Source organism: Symphalangus syndactylus, chromosome 16 (genome assembly GCF_028878055.3).
Source record: "Symphalangus syndactylus isolate Jambi chromosome 16, NHGRI_mSymSyn1-v2.1_pri, whole genome shotgun sequence".
Taxonomy (NCBI): domain Eukaryota; kingdom Metazoa; phylum Chordata; class Mammalia; order Primates; family Hylobatidae; genus Symphalangus; species Symphalangus syndactylus.
The window spans coordinates 40,670,219-40,687,627 of NC_072438.2; the positions used below are offsets into that span (position 1 = coordinate 40,670,219).

The 17,409-nt window shown below is 34.9% G+C and overlaps 1 long non-coding RNA gene across 1 annotated transcript in view; it reads left to right on the forward strand.

Annotated features, from left to right (window-relative positions):
* Positions 1 to 2,577: 2,577 nt before the first annotated feature.
* LOC129464810 (uncharacterized) overlaps positions 2,578 to 17,409 on the forward strand; it is a 48,879-nt gene continuing 34,047 nt past the window's right edge. The window contains exons 1-2 of the long non-coding RNA XR_008651761.2: positions 2,578 to 2,884; positions 9,917 to 10,037. This is a non-coding gene — a long non-coding RNA (uncharacterized lncRNA). The remainder of the gene's footprint in view (positions 2,885 to 9,916; positions 10,038 to 17,409) is intronic.

Sequence of the window (17,409 nt, forward strand, 5' to 3'; positions counted from 1 at the left end):
TCAGTGAAAACCATTCTGCAATTTGTTTGGAACCATGTGAAAACAACATCAGATTTACCTATAAATGTTTTTTTTATTTTAAAAGCTATTATTGTAAATGGATTCCTGGGTCACAAAGGTGGGGCATGTTTTAATTTATTAGAAATAGCCAGAGCATTTTTCAAAATTATTTCACCATTAATTCCCATGTGAAAACAACATCAGATTTACCTATAAATTTTCTTTTTATTTTAAAAGCTATTATTGTAAATGGATTCCTGGGTCATAAGGTGGGCATGTTTTAATTTATTATTGTATAGACATAAATGAAAAGCCAAAATTTACACCTTCTAGTCAACAAATGTGAGCAGTCCAAAACTGAGTTAAATAAATAAATAAATAAATAAATAAAGCAGGGAGAAAATGATCAGAATCCCTTCTTGATTGCCTAAGGAATAATTAAATTACCAGCTCGCCCCTCCTTGTTATTTATACTAGAAAACACCATTGAACTTTAAAATTATTCTCATAATTTGATATCACCTTCTGTAGCCTGTGAAATCCCTTCTCCTTTTCAAAACATTGTTAATTTTTATCTTCTTTATACTATTGCACTATGTGCTTCTTTTATAACATCATACTTTACTATATTGTAGTTTATTTTTTCAAATTTGTTTTCTGTATCAGGCTATGACTTCTGGAGGTGCTATGTGTTATCCATCTGTTTTTCTAAATACCTTGTACAATTCATATCACACAGTAGGCTTTAAATAATTGTTACATAAATATTTCAACATAAAACATCATTATATATAATGACATATACATACATATATACATATAAAAGTATATTATGCAAAAAACAAGAGCCCTGGGGTTACAATTTGCTCGGTTCTAACATGTGAGGGCTTGTCATGAAAATGCCGACATGTCACATTCATGTGAGCCATTTGTATTTTTAAATATAAATCTCCTTCATTATGATCTTTAAAAATTTGGTTTTGGTTAAGTACAGTCTGGAAACTAAGTATGGAGAGAAAGAAAACCAGACCAAGGTTATTCAAATATATTTGAAAAAATTAAGTTAACGTGAATTGTTTCGAATGGCATTTATTCTTTTTAATTTTTTGTATTGTGATTAAAATAACATTATGTTAAACATAGATTATATACAATCCAAGGTAATTGATAGTTGCACTGCATCCTTAACTAAAAAAGTGATATCATGCTTCCTAACAAAGTTTGTAACATATAAAAGAGAATAAACTTGCATATACAATGAAGTAGCTTAGTCTCATCTCTCTCTTTTCCTAGCACATTCAATATATGCCACACAGTGGACTTTAATTTCATTTTGAATTACATATGAACAGGTAACATTGTAATAAATATTACTAAAGTAGTATTGATTGAACCTAGATACCAGAAAATTGGCTGGAAGTTGGCTGATCAAGTAGATATCGAGCTTAAAAACTGAGAAGTGACTAATAATTGCATTCCTATGGAAAGTGAAGGGTGTTACAAACATCCTGTTTACTGGGAAACACAAGTGTTGGATTGCACTGGAATCATTCAATTAAGTAGAAAGAGGCATTTAAATGCAAAGAGAGAACTTACTTAAAAATAAATAAGCCACAATTATAGGAACTAAGTTTTGGAAAGCCTTTACTTTAAAAGCTTCTTAGAATTAATATCTGAATTGCATGAAATAAGATACGAGAAGATAATAAGACAGAAAGAATAAAGGGAGATTTAATGTTAGAATATAAGAATTAAAATTCATAAAAGACTATCAAAAGATATAATCAGTAAAAAGAGGTAAGATAAAATGTCACATTGACACTAGGAGAAACCATTGAGTATAATTGTTCACAAGATAGGGACAAAAACGAAAAACATAAGAGTAAAAATTTTATCATACTTAAGGCCATATGGAGTTTTACATTTAATAAGTGCTTTCTGAATATGAGTCATGGAGCTAAAATTCGACAGACATTATACTATTTAGACCCACAATAAGCTGTTTGGAAGAAACTTTAATTCACTCGGTTTCATAGAGAAGGAAGGTGAGTCCCCGGGAGATTTAAAACACTATTGGAGTTACATGACTATTGAACCAAATTAAAGAATAGTAGGACTTGATAAGAAACATTCACCATGGAGGCTATTCTTTTAAATATTGCCCCCAAATCTTGACAAATTATATTGTCTAAGTTTTGTATTTCCCATATATCAAAGGGAAGCATAATAGTTTCATATTCATAAAATTGTTATGAAGATAATTAGATAGTGGTGAAAGAAATTGCAAGGACCTAGAAGATAATACATTCACAAAATGTTATTCCTATTACCATGATTATTATAAATTTCACCCTAGCTCTTCTCCTTATTGGTCAATATTCTTTGTGAACGCCTTTTCATATCATAGATAAATGTAGAATTTTTATATACAATTATAATGGCTTTTATTTGGACATATTATTTCATGCTTCATTAAACAGATGTTTCACTATCTGGTCTGAGGATATGATGACTCTTAGCCCAAGCTGCACCATTTTGTAAACCCCCGCCATTTTCCAAACGCAGGTCAGAGTGGAAAATTCCACTAGGGCTCAGGCTGTGAGAAACATCCTGCCGGGCAAGTCCTAAGCGTAACCGCCTGATCTCAGGAAATTCCTCACTTAGCAACAGCTAACCACACTGTCCACCCCACTTCACAACAAGCCCAGATCTCTCCCACACGGACCTAAACTTACCCAGTCTGTCAGCAGGGGAGGGCTCTGGCGCTAGTTGGTGTCCGCCTCCGCGGATGTTTGTTCGATCAACCTGTGCTGCTGTAGAGCCGCCTCCGTCCGTTTTTTCTCCCGTTCCTGCTCTAACAATGACATTATACCAAATGTGACTGGTAAGCATCATTCTTTGAAGAAAAGTAATTTACGATATTGTAAGAGGGGCTTCAGTTAATGCGGGGGGAGGGGTGGGGAATTAGATATGGCGGCCTGACATCATTTTAATATGTCTGGCACAAGACTTAAAATATTTGCCAAAAAAAAAAGGGTTATATTTTTTGACCTTGACAAATTATATCTCAAGTTCAACTGAATTAAATCCCTGCCAAAAACAAATACAAAAGCAACAACAACAGCAACAAATAACAAGAAAACAACAATGGGCTATTTTTAAAAACAAGCAAGACAACCTTAAAAAATATTGAAAAAAATAATAGAGCAATTCATAGTTGCGACATAGCTTTTAATATGAAGTATATTATAAAGCTGCAATATTTCAGGGACTATGAAATGTGTAATAGAGTCAACAAATAAACTGTTGCTAATATAACCCTGAATAATCCATAAATATGATGTTTAGCATTTGGAAAATACAATTTATGTGGTTATTTAATAAATTGTTCCAAGATAATTTATGAATTATTTGCATAAAGTTATGTTAAATCCATTCATCACATCATTTATTGAAAATACATTTTATTTAAATGTAATATATGTGTGTGTATATATATAATATGAGGTGTGTGTTCTCATGTGTGTGTATGTGTGTGTACTATTATACCATTAGGGCAGGCTCTAAAGACAATCCCTTAATAGGGATTTGAGATATCCTCATCCTAAAAGAAATAGATGTCTTTTTTATTTTCTGCTGAATCAAATAAGATTATTAACTATTTCGTATTGTTTTGAAGCAATACACTAAAAATCATCTATACAATTTTCTATCCTCTTTTTTTCTGCTGACATAATTACTATGCTGATTTCTATTTTGGTTTTTCTCTTTAGTTTTGTGATGGTTTTCATGACTCTATGTATCCATAAAGAGCATAAGAGCATATTAGTTTTACTTGATTTTATATATTGACATATGTTGTGTCTATTCTTCTGTGACTTCCATTTGGGCTTAAACTATTTGAAAATTCATCTATGTTGATAAGTGTAGTGGTCAGTGAACTGATTTTCACTGCTGTAGTAGTATTATGATATACAAATATGCATGCTATTTATCCATATTATAATAATAGTGCAAATGTTTTACATATTTTGTTATGACAACAATCCTCTAAAGACCTTTTTGCACTGTTCTATACTTCCAATAATTTGTTTTGTGTATGTACCAACATGTCAAATGTCAGGGTAAAGGATATTTGCTCATTTAACTTACAGTTAACCCAAATTGCAACATCTGTTTGTGCTAATTTTAAGAGGAACTTTATATAATCGAAGTCGTTTTGTAGAATGATTGCCCAAACTCAACTCACAGATAAGGGAATTTTATTTTTAGAAACAATAGCCTCCAGAAAAATAGCTTCCTTCTAAAAGTGGTCAAATGCAAAACACAAGCCAGGCATAGCTCATCTCTGTAATTCAACCACTTTGGGAGACAGAGGGGAGAGGATGGCTTGAGGGGAGGTGTTTGAGACTAGCCTGGGCAATGTAGCAAGACACCCCTCTCTCTCTAAAAATTAAAAAAAAAAAAATTAGCTTTGCATGGTGGCACGCACCTGTAGTCCCAGATACTTGGGAGGCTGAGATGGGAGGATTGCTTCAGCCCTGGAGGTTGAGGCTGCAGTGAGCCATGATAGCGCCACTACACTCCAGACTGGGTGAGAGAGCAAGACCCTGTCTCAAAAGAAAAAATAAATAAACAAACATTTGTTAAAACATTTAAAATAATTATATAAGACAAAGTAATCTGTAGATTTATTTTGGGAATATGTTGATTCTTAGTATTTTTCTCTAAGTCCTGAAGAGCATAGGTTCGGCTTAGCTTTGTTTTTTAGAAAAAATCTTTGTGTTACATTTTTGAATTGCACAAAATTGCATGATGCTTTAGCTTACACTAACTGAATTTCCCAGCTTGTTGTTCACCTTACATTTTTAATTGCCTTTTCTATCTTTCTGTCTAATTAGAAGATTGTTTCTTCCCTTGTAGAGTTTTTTTTCAAAAAAAATTTAATAAAACATTTTGTTTTACTTTTCTTAAAGACATCTTTCAATGAATTCGTTTCCTCCTTATCCGAATTAGACTGCTTCACCTCGATCCTGCTAATTAGCTGTCACTATGCCATTTCTTGTCTTTGGATTAGATCTGCTGTTTTCCTACCTCTCTTTTATAGATATCATGTTTTGTGATGGTGGTGTTTTTGTTTTGTTGTCTTTTCCTGTGTTTGTTGGAAAGGGGATGGGTAGAGAGAAAGAGCTGTCTGTTTTGTTCTTATGGTCCACATACTTGAATAATTTTTATCAGAAACTTTTTGTAAGAGGTAAACTTTCCATATCCTCGGCAATGACACATGACACATTTTATGACAAAGGAGATGTCAGCAGAAATATTGTATTTCTCAGAGAGTTTGGCTTTTGCTTTACTGACCTTGCTCAGTGGCCATCTTGGGACTGACAGTGAATAAAATGGCAAGAGAAACTGGAAAACCTTGGCATTTATATGTTTGAGCTGGTGCATCTGCTCCGAACTCCCAATACCCAAACGTCTTGTTATTTGATAAAAAAATAAAACACCGTCATCTGTGAGTAGTCACTATTACTTGCGCTTTCTCTTATGTGTGGAAGAATAGAAGTCTAATAGAGACAATGTATATATGAGAGTGTGGGTGAGTTATCTGTGATATGTTACATGTATAGATGTGGACAGGTCAATATGGAGCTATAGAATGTGAAAAAAATACCAAATGATGTATTTTTAGTTGTTGACATAGATTACTTTTAAATGATACAGAAATGATGTCAGTTGGACAGAACTTTACATGAAATGATGCATGATACAAATCCTTAAGAATGTGTAGGTCACTGTCCAGTAGTAGTGAAAGGGGTAAGTGAGTATCAGCAAGCACTTGGGCAATGTAGCCAATGGCATAGTGAGTAATTTTCCAGTGGCTAAAAAAAAATAGAAATCAGTAAAATTGAACATCAGGAAGTCACAATGCATATAAAACAATATAGGAAAATGCATAGATAAAAGCTCTTTGCTTTATAAGTTTTTTTTTCAAATATTGCTAATATAGGATTTTTCTCGGCTCCTTTGTCAGACTCGTGACAAGGGTGAATGTTTACTCAGCCCACCGCACTCAGCTCCTTGCAGGAGGGATCACATGAGCAAGCGAGGGCAGGACCCAGTCAGCTGCTCCGGGCACTGGTGGGAGCAAGCTGTGTGTGGGGCCCACGGCCAGACCAGGTGTGAGTGAGCGAGTGTGGGATCCAGCCAGCCACTCTGGACACTGGTGGGAGCGAGCTCCATGCAGGGCCCATGGCAGTGCCAGGTAAGGATGCCTGTGACCCTGGAGCCCCAGAGGGAGTGTTACAGTCCTCTCTTAGCTCCTCTGTCTGTTGATGGCTATGTGTTAACAGCTCAGTTGGCTCCTTACCTCATCACGTGGGGCAACTGCCCTCCACTGGCAATGGCAAAGGGACAGTGTGACAGCCTTTTTGGGTACCTGCACTCAGTGGGTACCAAGCTTTTGTTAGGCATCCAAGGAGAATGAGGTCACAAGGACACTTGAAGGATGGTGAAGGCAGACAATTTTACGGAGCAGTGGAAATGGCTCTCAGCAGAGAGGGGAGCTGGAAAGGGGACAGGAAGGGCAGGTAGTCTTTCCTGAAGTCAGGTGGTCTTCTCCCCTATGTTTGGCTATCTCTTCCCCAAAGTCAAGCCATCTCTTTTCTCCAAAGTCTAGCCATCTCTCCTCTGAAGTCAAGCCATCTCTCCTCTGTACTGACAGAGTCTGGGGTCTTCAGAAATAACCAATCAGGAGAGAGTGGGCAAAAAGGAATGGAAGTTCTCACTTTGGGCTGTGGTTTTCATGCTACTTTGGCTTGAAGGTGGGCTTTCACTGGGGACCCGCCCCTGTCTGCCTAGAATTTCTCTGCCTCCTACCTCTATCATTGCTTTGAGTGTTCAACATTTCCAGATAAGCCCCAAAAGAGAATGTCATTCCCCTGTGGTTTTACAAGTCCATTCTTCCTCAAACTCCAAGGATAAAATCACTGAAATATACCACTATTTGTGTAAGTAATAAAACTTCAAAATTTATATTAAATTTGCATGAGACACTAATATATGTTCTAACTTGTAAAATGGAAGTAAGGAAGGAAGGAAGGAAGGAAAGGAAGGAAGGAAGGAAGAAGGAAGGTTGCTTGTGAGGTTGTAGTTTGGCTGAAAACAATTACAAATAATTTAATTATTATGATTTGGAATAATGATATTTTTAGCTTGAATGTTCAATTTAGCCCTAATAATTTAGCAACTCTGCAATCTCCATCTCAGTGCAGTCCTACCATTTTCAAATTATAAAAGCCAAGAATACTATTAAATGTATTCACTTTCATCTTTACTCACAGATAATATGAATGGCCTCTAAAACTGACAAGCAAATAGGGTTAAAATTGCTTCCTACAAGAAAGCACAGAAGGAAAATGCTAAAGCCAATAAAAAACCAAAAATGTCTTTGATAACACCTCAGTCACTCTACAGGATAACTGAGCCTCAGAACATTTGCCAATTCACATAAATTATCTTTGAAATGTTCTAACCTTTGAAATAAAGTGAAAATAGCTACTAGCTTTATCTACATGACATGACTGGGTTTCTTTAGCATGCAAAATAACAACAGAAAAAACCATATCTGATAGCAAAATTCTTACAATAATCTCAATCTCTGCATTAAACTCTGGGGGGATTTGCATCTTTGTATACAAAATCATTTGTGGGCAAAGTTTCAAAACAAATGAGATGTAAATTCTATGAATTTCATTATGTTACTAAATTGGAAGCCAGTTACGCATATAGAGGCTTAGGTGCACTGAGTTGAGAAATAATGCAGAGACTACACATTATATTGCATGGACATTTTCTACCCTTCATTTTTTGAAGAAGAAGATGATATTTAAGTTGGGTTTAGTGTTGAAAAGATTGTCTAGTGCAACTCACATAGTCTATTTTACTTGCATATGTTTCACATTTGTCCTTTGGTGGGTTGCTTGTGTTTTAAAGAGTATTGAAATTATATGAGTTTTTCAATTCATATTAAACCTAAAACATACTTTTGTCACCTGTAAGCTTCTCTGTTGATCATAACTGCCCAACAAAGTGAGCAGTTTGAACCATTCGTTTTCAATAACCAATAGTCTTGGGCATATTGTGAAATGCTCTATTTTGTTTTGTGTCCTCTCCACCATCCCCAGGAACAAAAGTTCCATTTATTAAATATAAGATAATTGAGTGTCTGAATGCTGAACATTCTTCATGAATATCTTAGCATTTTATTTGTTTGGAAAGACATTTTAATGTTGTTGGTAAAGAAAACATTACTCAATTATTCAGAATTTAATTATGGATCATCTTGATCTAAGGTGATATTTCATAGACTCATTTATGATAGTGGTGCAATTATACAAGGCATCTGTGTGACAAATCTCATAGATATGCAGAGATTAATGTATAGCATAAAGAACAGTGGGCTACGACTTAGGGAGTCCTGAGTAATTAGTATATTGCTAATTATTACTTTTTTTCTTTTTAAAAATTTTAGTTAGAGATATGGCTTCTGTCTGTTGCCCAGGCTAGTCTTGAACTCCTTGGCTCAAAGCAATCCCCCTGCCTCAGCCTCCCAAAGTGCTGGGATTACAGGCATAAGCCACTGCATCTGAAATATAAATTTTTTTGAGTAGCAGAGCCTTTATTTCTATACTTTCTGATAGGTACTATAGCACTGATTATAATTCACAGGTTTGATGTGAATAATATGTTGTATAATATATGCAAATATTTCTGCAATTTTAAAGGGGCTTTATAAATTCCACCTTTATTAATGCAACAATCTTTATTAATTTTTTATTACTATTTATACTCATTAAATTTTTGGACATTAGCTTAAAAGCATTCTTTCACTCTGATAGCTTTCCATGTGTTTTAATAATCGTAATAATTTTAATCATTAATAATCAATTTATCAATGTGTCATGTGCTAAAAGATTTAGAGATGTATAAATCAGTGTAGTAAAGTTGATATAAATATATAAATACATATATACTTTTTGTTTTTTTACTGTAGGCTTTTCCTTTTACCATTATTAGGCAAATAATCATTGTGATTTGCTGTCATTTCTACAAATCCAAAACAATAATTATATGCAATCATAAATTGCTCAATAAGACTAAAATTCTATTATTAAAGTAATAAAATTGAGTCACTTAATTCAAGCCATATATTCACTGAACACCTGCTATATGTAATGCATTCTGCTGTATACTTGCAAACTTTTAAGCTTTATGAGGATTATATGCTAACTTCTTTGTACAAAACTATCTCCTATTTCAAATTTGTTCTTATCATCTTTTATCTTGCATTAACATGATGAAATTGGATTTTTGTTTATATTCTCACTTTTTGAAAATCTTCCAGTATCATGTCAAGAAACTTTGAAGGATCTGAGATTTTAGATTACTTCTACACTAACAAGTTAGCCATGGTTAGTGGATGAAGAGACAGAACTTACAGAGACAATAACTTTATTAGAGCACCATAAGCTTATGAATATCATGTTTGCCTTGCTCCCATCCTCTTTCTCCAAGTCCCACGAGAATAACGCAGAGGTGTCTACTTGATACTGCACATGCAATGTTTTTGCTTCACAACTGATTAATTGCAATGTTACAGAACCTGATTCTTTTGCAGTAGGTTATTTAGCAGATCTGCCCTTTTGCCCAAAAGGAGAACTATTTCTGTCTTCCAAGGCTATTATATACAAATAACCTTGAAAAGACAGTCTAGAACAAAGACAAATCAGTGCCTCTGCTCACAAACATGCAAAAACATGAGACATCATGAAGAATTGTCTCCCAAGGTATTATATCTTGAATTTTGAAAAGAGAAACATGATGCTATCTGAATTTATGTTATGCTTCTATTCAGATATACTAATACATGCTGCTGTAATGAGGAGTCCCCATTTAAGTTACTGTGTCCAAAATGAGTTTCCAGCAGTCCTCCATCTTGATACATGCTTCAGTATCACACAGAAAGGGTGGCCATGGTAAGTCACTTACTCACTCTTAAAGCTTCTTCTTAGAAGTAACATAACTACTTTCATACATATTCATTTGCCTCAGCAAGACACACAGTCATATTTGGGCTTCCAAAAAGGTTGGAAAGCACAATTTTATCTTGTCCTGGAAACTGATCAACACTAATTGCAAGTCTACATGTTCACGGAAGGAAGAGACAACTTTTATGTTTGTAATCAGATCTGGTGATGGCACCAGTTTTTTCCAATGTGATGTTTTCATAGTAGTCAACAGAAGAAGAGAAACAGAAGGCAATTCCTGTTTGAGAACAGGATATCTTCTTTAAGAATGAGAAAATGGTGTCTTCATTGCCAATTATTTTCTCTGTCCATAGAGCCACAGGGCTAAAACTGCTTGCCAGAATAATGTGTAAAGACTGCAAAATAGCTCTTCACAAAAAAAGTATTGTAATAGATATCATTCTGCTATCATTCAGCTGTGATAATGTAATCTCATTTGCTTTCGCTCCAACATGCTACTCACTGTACTTCCATACACTCTCACCCTCTCACCTTGAAGAAATCTTTGAAAATACTGTTCAAAACTGTGGCACCATTCTGAATTCCAGTCCTTGACTTAAATCAATTTTCAAGAGCATTAGATAAGCAGAGGTCTTGTCTTAGTTTTATATGACAATGTAATGAAATTTATTGAACCACTTTGTCTTAAATATATAAACAGAAAAAATAGCATAAAAATGAAGAGTTGGAAAATATAGGGATCATTACTAAACTGATGAAAAGCTATTCCTCAGACACATTTTATAGAGTTGAAAAGATTTCAAAATTGCTAAATAACTGTAGCAAAGACAGTGCAAGTTTGAACAATCTGTAGCATAATGAAATGTCTCAGATATTAAACACAAATAGAAAAAATGCATTTTGTTTATTAAATTGTAGGATTTTGCATATTAAAACATTAAATCTGTCTGTTATTATTTTGTTTACATTTGGGGAAATCCTTGGCTTATCTACAGGAGAAAATTATTACACAAATAATGCAGTATACTTTAAAGCAAGAAAGAATCGTTTTTTGTTCTTTTAAAATTTATTGACTGCTGGAAGAATAATGAGATAAAGTAATAATTTTTTTCAGGTTTATTGAGGTATAATTACATAGTAGAAATTATATATATTTAAGGTGTACAATTTCATGTTTTAATGTAGGTATACGTTTTGAAATACTCACCACACTCAAGTTCTAATATATATTTTAGGCTAGGAAGCAAGAGTGGAAAATGAAACATATTTAGTTCTCACTGAGTATCCCAGGATTATAATGCTCAGAGAAAGTAGTGAGAGCTATAAGCACATTGAAATCATAGGTCAATAGCTCAACTTCTATGAAGCTCAAAGTCTACTACTCTAAGGTAAGCATCTCTAGTCATTTGTCTATCTTGGGCTTTTTTTGTCCTATCTTCTCATTCATCCTTCTTGCTTCGTATCATTCTCAGTTACATGCTTGCCTGCCTTCCTACCCTCCTACCCTTCCTTCTCTTCTTTCTTCCTACCTTCCTTGTTTCCTTTCTTCTCTCCTTCCTTCCTTTCCTTCTCTCCTTTCTATTTCCATTTCCTTTTGCAAGATCTTGTCCTCATCTGCCACTGCAGTATTTCTAGTGTATTAGTTTTCTCTTGCTGAAGTAACAAACTACCAAAATGTGTGGCTTAAGACAGCAAACATTTATTATTTGATGGTTCTGGAGGTCAGAAGTGAAATGAAATTCACTGGGCTGAAATCAATGTGTCAGCAGGACTGCATTCTTTCTAGAGTCTGTAGCTAAGAATCTGTTTCTTTGCCTTTTTCAGTTCCTAAAGGTTGTCCACATTCCTTGGTTCATGACCATCAGCCAGCAATTACATCACAGCAACCTCTACTGCTCTTTGGTACACCTCACTCTCTGACTGTAATTCTCCTGCCTACTTCTGTCAATTATAAAAAAAAAACCCTGTGATTTCATTGGGCCTATCTGATTCATACAGAATCATCTGCTCACCTCAAGATTCTTAACCTACTAACATCTGCAAAGCCCCTTTTGTCATATTTACAGGTTCTAGGCGTTAGGATGTAGGTGTCTGTGGTAGGCTATTATCCTGCTTACCATATCCAACAAATTGCCTTAAGTCAAGGTTCTCCTGAAAAAAAAAAAAACAGAAACAACAGCTATCTATCTATCTATCTATCTATCTAATCTATCTATCATCTATCTATCTATCTATCTATCTATCGATTGACCTGTTTCTATTCTATAGCCGTTTCTATTATTCTATAATCTATGTCTATTCTATAGCTCTATCCATCTATAGAGACATTCTGGATACACTGCTTCTGAATAATACTATCTTCCACTAGATCTTACTCCTATAGATGGGTCAAAGTCTGTGAGGTGTTCTGAAGTCGTAGGGTTCTCCTGAGTACTTTCAGCACTTAATACACATTGTGTTATCTACACAATAGGGGACAAACATTTATCCTGCCATTTACAGACATGTATCAAAGTAGCTGATGTCACAGCATCATACAGAGTGCTAATTGAATAACAGCCTATTTTATTTTTCATGTGTGCCTCTCTTTCCATAATAGGACACAAGGGTTCATGGGTGGTTAGCCTCAAAGACAAATATTAGTGATGAACATCGTGCGGTACTCAGAATTGCTTCTCTTGACTGATAATGAAAGCTTTTTCACTAAGCCACGCTTGACTGCCTGACTCTTCCGTTATGATGAGCCCTCTCCCAGGATGCTCCTCAGGGTTTATTACAATCGACTTCTGGAGCAGGCTGCCAGACATATAGAGACACGTCTGAATTCCACATATGAACAGAGCATAGACTAAAGCTATAACACCTTCTCTTCTCCTAGGCTGCTTCCAAGCTTCTGAAAACTGGTTTTGCCCCTAAAACCTTAATACATTGTAAAATCAACCCTGTTATGTTTGAATCATAGCATTTTAGCAAAATGAAATAGTGATTTTGATGCTACTGCTTGATAATACAGAAGAGTAAATGTCTATGCAAGGACATGAAGTACTTATATTTTTAAAATTTAAGAAGGAAAGTAACTAGAGATTGGGCTTCCTTGTCATTTAAAGCAGCAGCCCCCAGCCTTTTTGGCACCAGGGACCAGTTTCATAGAAGACAATTTTTCCATGGACCCGGTGTGGGGAGATGGTTTCCGGATGATTCAAGCACATTACATTTATTGTACACTTTAGTTCTATTATTATTACTATAATTGTACAACTCAATACAATTCCGAATCGGTGGGAACCCTGAGCTTATTTTCCTGCAACTAGATGCTCCCATCTGGGGTGGATGGGGGAGAGTGACAGATCTTCAGGTATTAGATTATCATAAGGAGTGCATGACCTAGATCCCTCGCATGTGCAGTTCACAATAGAGTTTGCACTCCTGTGAGAATCCAGTGCTGCAGTTGATCTGACAGGAGCTGGAGCTCAGGCAGTAATGTGAGCGACGAGGAGGGGCTGTAAATACAGATGAAGCTTTGCTGCCTTGCCTGCTGTTCACTGCTTGCTGAGTGGCTTGGTTTCTAACGGGCCATGGACTAGTACTGGTCTGTGGCCCAGGGGCTGTGGACCCCTAATTTTAAGAAGTAAGATAGCAACAAAAATAAGGATTTGTTAATTCAACAACATTGTGAAGGTTTAGGAATTTCTTTTAATTTCACAGTGTTTATTTTTTGGCTATATTTTCTAATTATGTTATATTTAATATAGAGCTCCTAAAAAGGAGTGTGGGTGAAGACAGTGGTCTACCTGTCGCCAATTTTAATGAAAGAGAGAACTCAAAAAAGTAAAGTGAGTGATGCAAAATCTGAAAAAGATGACGTCTGAATTTGATGGTCTTAAGAAAGGAGAGTATATAAATGTCTAGGATACAGAAAATGGTGACTTTAGCTTCAAGGAACCTATGTGGGGTTGCCTGAAATTTGTCTCTGTAATGTCACATGTGTGGAAGATACTGTGTGTCATTAATAACTGATTCTGTGCCAATTGGAAGTATTATTAAATTGTGCACAGCATTTCATAGCAAAATAATGAGATGTTTCTTACATATTCCTAGGTATTTCTGAATTTACTCTGCTGGTTTTATGTAACACATGAACACTGGAAAATAGAAAACAAATATCCCAAAATCCTTTCCTAGTATGTGTGCCCATACCTCTCACTTAATGATTTCACATTATTGATACATTTCCTCATTGATACACTGCTCCATTTTATTAATCTTGAATTGGGCAAAAAAAGATGTAGCTGCTGTAAGGCACTTTCATTTGCCATCGTTTTCTCAAGGGCCCATATTCCTACATCTTGTGAAATACCTAATTAACTCTTGTTTAATATGAGCACATGCAGAATATAAGTGGAATAAATTACTACTCATTGAAACTCAAATATTTCCAATTGAATAAATATTTGACAGAATATTAAGAGCTTTTTGAAGCTGTTTCACATAACCACTTAGAAACTATGAATCCAGGACCCACTATTTAAAAAGTACACTACCAACATTAAGCAGCTTGTTCATTATAAGTCTCACTGATATGTCAAGTGACAGTATTAAATCAGTGACTAAATAAAGCTTACTATATCTAGGGTTAAAAAAGAAGGTTGGATTTACTTTCTGATTTGTCTGATTTTTATGTAATGACAGAAACCTTTTTTCAAGAGCATAAAGTTAACCAATTTATGTTACAAATGATAAACAGTGACAGTATACCACTGCACATATCTACCCACAATAGAGAGGCAGACTTCCAAAGCAAATGAAATCATGATCATTAAATTAAAATAACCTAGGTTCAAGATGCCTTGTCATCTCCTGGATATGAACAAAATTACTTCATTTCTCAGAGGCTCAGTTTCTCTGATTGAAAAATGTGAGTAATAGTAGCATTCTGTTGATGCTGTTATTAGTCTGTTCAGTATAACATCATAGAATATCACAGACTTGGTGGCTCAAGCAACCGAAACTTATTTTTTCAAAGCTCTGGAGTCTGGAAGTCCACGATCAAGGTGCTAGCAGCATTGGTTTCTAGTGATGCCTCTCTTCCTGGCTTGCAGGTGGCTGCCTTCTTACTATTAGTTTGCTGCAAATGTAATTGCATATTTTCCCATTAAAAGTAATGGCAAAAAACACAATTATGTTTACACCAACCTAATATATCCTTCCATAGCCGTTTCTGTGTGCACGCATTCCTCGTGTCTCTCTTTTTATGAGGACCCCAGTCCTATTGGGTTAGAGTCCCACCTGTATGACCTAACTTAACCTCAATTACCTCCTTAAAGGTCTTATCTCCAACTAAAGTCACACTGGGGGTCAGAGCTCCAACATGTGAATTTTTCTGGGCAGGGTAGCACATTCCATAATAGTTTTGTTTTAGTGATTAAATGCTATATGGCATGGATTCTCAATGTTTAATTACACAGAGGAAACTCAGAAGTGTTAACTGTTTTATTTTAATGCCATCATCTATGAGTGAATTCTGATTTGCCTTATCTGAAAGCGTTACCTGGTAGACTATCCAGGTAGTTAAAGCAGCCACTGCTCCTGTCACCTTCTCATCTTCCCTGCATCTCAATTACTAGGGTTTCTGGCAAGGAGGTGAATCAAACCCCACTCAGTTCTCAGAGACTGTATTATTTTCCCTTCTTTCTGGTCACCACACCCAAGGTTTTCAAATCAGTTCACCACCATTCCCCAAATCCCAAGCTTCTGCAGAAATAAAGAGCAATATTGTAAAAATAAAGAAAAAAACATAAAAAAAGGAAACAAAGGTTTGGACATGCTGAGTGTGACATGTACAAACTACACAGACAAACACAAAATCACTAATGGCTTATCCTATAGATTTAATATGCAATTTTAAAAAGGCACTTATGCATTATTAAAGGATCTGAAGGGTTCATATCTATTTTTACCTAGCTTTTATATCCACCCAACCCTCCACACACATCCCTTTTTTGACTCCTGCATTGGTTTTATTGTTCATTAAGAATACCAATTATATGACAGTTCTTTATTTTAAATCAAGTTATGCAAATGTTGCCTGCACATGCAGGTTTATTAATAAACAATATGTGTTTCATTTTCAGTCGCATTAATATTTTACACCTAAAAATGCAGTTATAGCAAGTTTACTAAAAAGACTTTCTAGCTAGAATTTAAATGAAAGAACAAAGAAAGACACTTAGCATATTGACTTTAGAAGGCTTCAGAACATGTTATATTTTTAGACTAGTTATAGGAAATGTGGAAAACAAGTTCTGTATCTGGAACAACATCTCATAATCATTTGTGTTACTTCAAAACAGACTAAATAATGAGTTCTGTTTATCCATAAAAAGAAAGCAAATTTTATACCATGCTCCCAGAAATAAAATAATAGTATTTACATGAAAATAACATGGTACATGTAAGATAATTCTGAACCAATACTCTGGAAAAAGTAAATAATGTTTTTCTCAATTTTTTTAGAGAATGCATTTAAGTTTTGAAAATTTCATTCTGATATAAATATTCCAAATAGGTATTGCCAGGAACTATTATCAGTTTAGAAACTCAGCATATTCATAAGTTCACTTTGCACTTGTATACATAAGTCCAAATGTTTATACCTGATCTCTAGTTATTGACATAAAGAAAGATTAAGCATCTACATCTAAGATAAGGCAATCAAAAGACTGTTTCTCCTAGGAGTTTACAGTACAAATGTTTGAGGTCAAATGTATCATTTGTTGATCCAATTCAGACCTAGTTTCTCTATCCAAGAACTTTTTTTAGGTCACTTTAACCCTACCCTATCTGTTTCAGAGTGCAAAGTATAGTTGAAGGTAAGAACAAATAATCATAAAAAAAATAGATACACTTCTGAAAGTTCCAAGTAGTTGTGTAATAATATTTATCACTGACAGATAATACTTGATATCAGCTTCTATGAAAAATGTCAATAAGCAGCAATCCATAGAGGAAAGATAATTTTTTCATTATATTAATAGAAGCTCAGCTAATTTAGAATTTTAGAGGTGAGTGAATATTGGCGATCATTTGTGAGGCCAGAAAAAGGTAATGATAAATGTATGTCCTTATGCTTTTCCTATATGCTAGGCAGTGCTTTACATGCTTTACATGTCTTCTTAACATGCTAGGAGATGAGATGGTGCTATTCTTGTTTAAGGATTCTCAACCCCTAAGTGTGGAGCTTGGTTTCATTGTGACAGAGTCGATTTCCATAGCTGGAGCACTTGATCACAAAGTTTTACTGACTACTATGTTAAAGTTATGTACGTGTTATACGTAAAAAAATCTTCTAGGCATTGTAGTA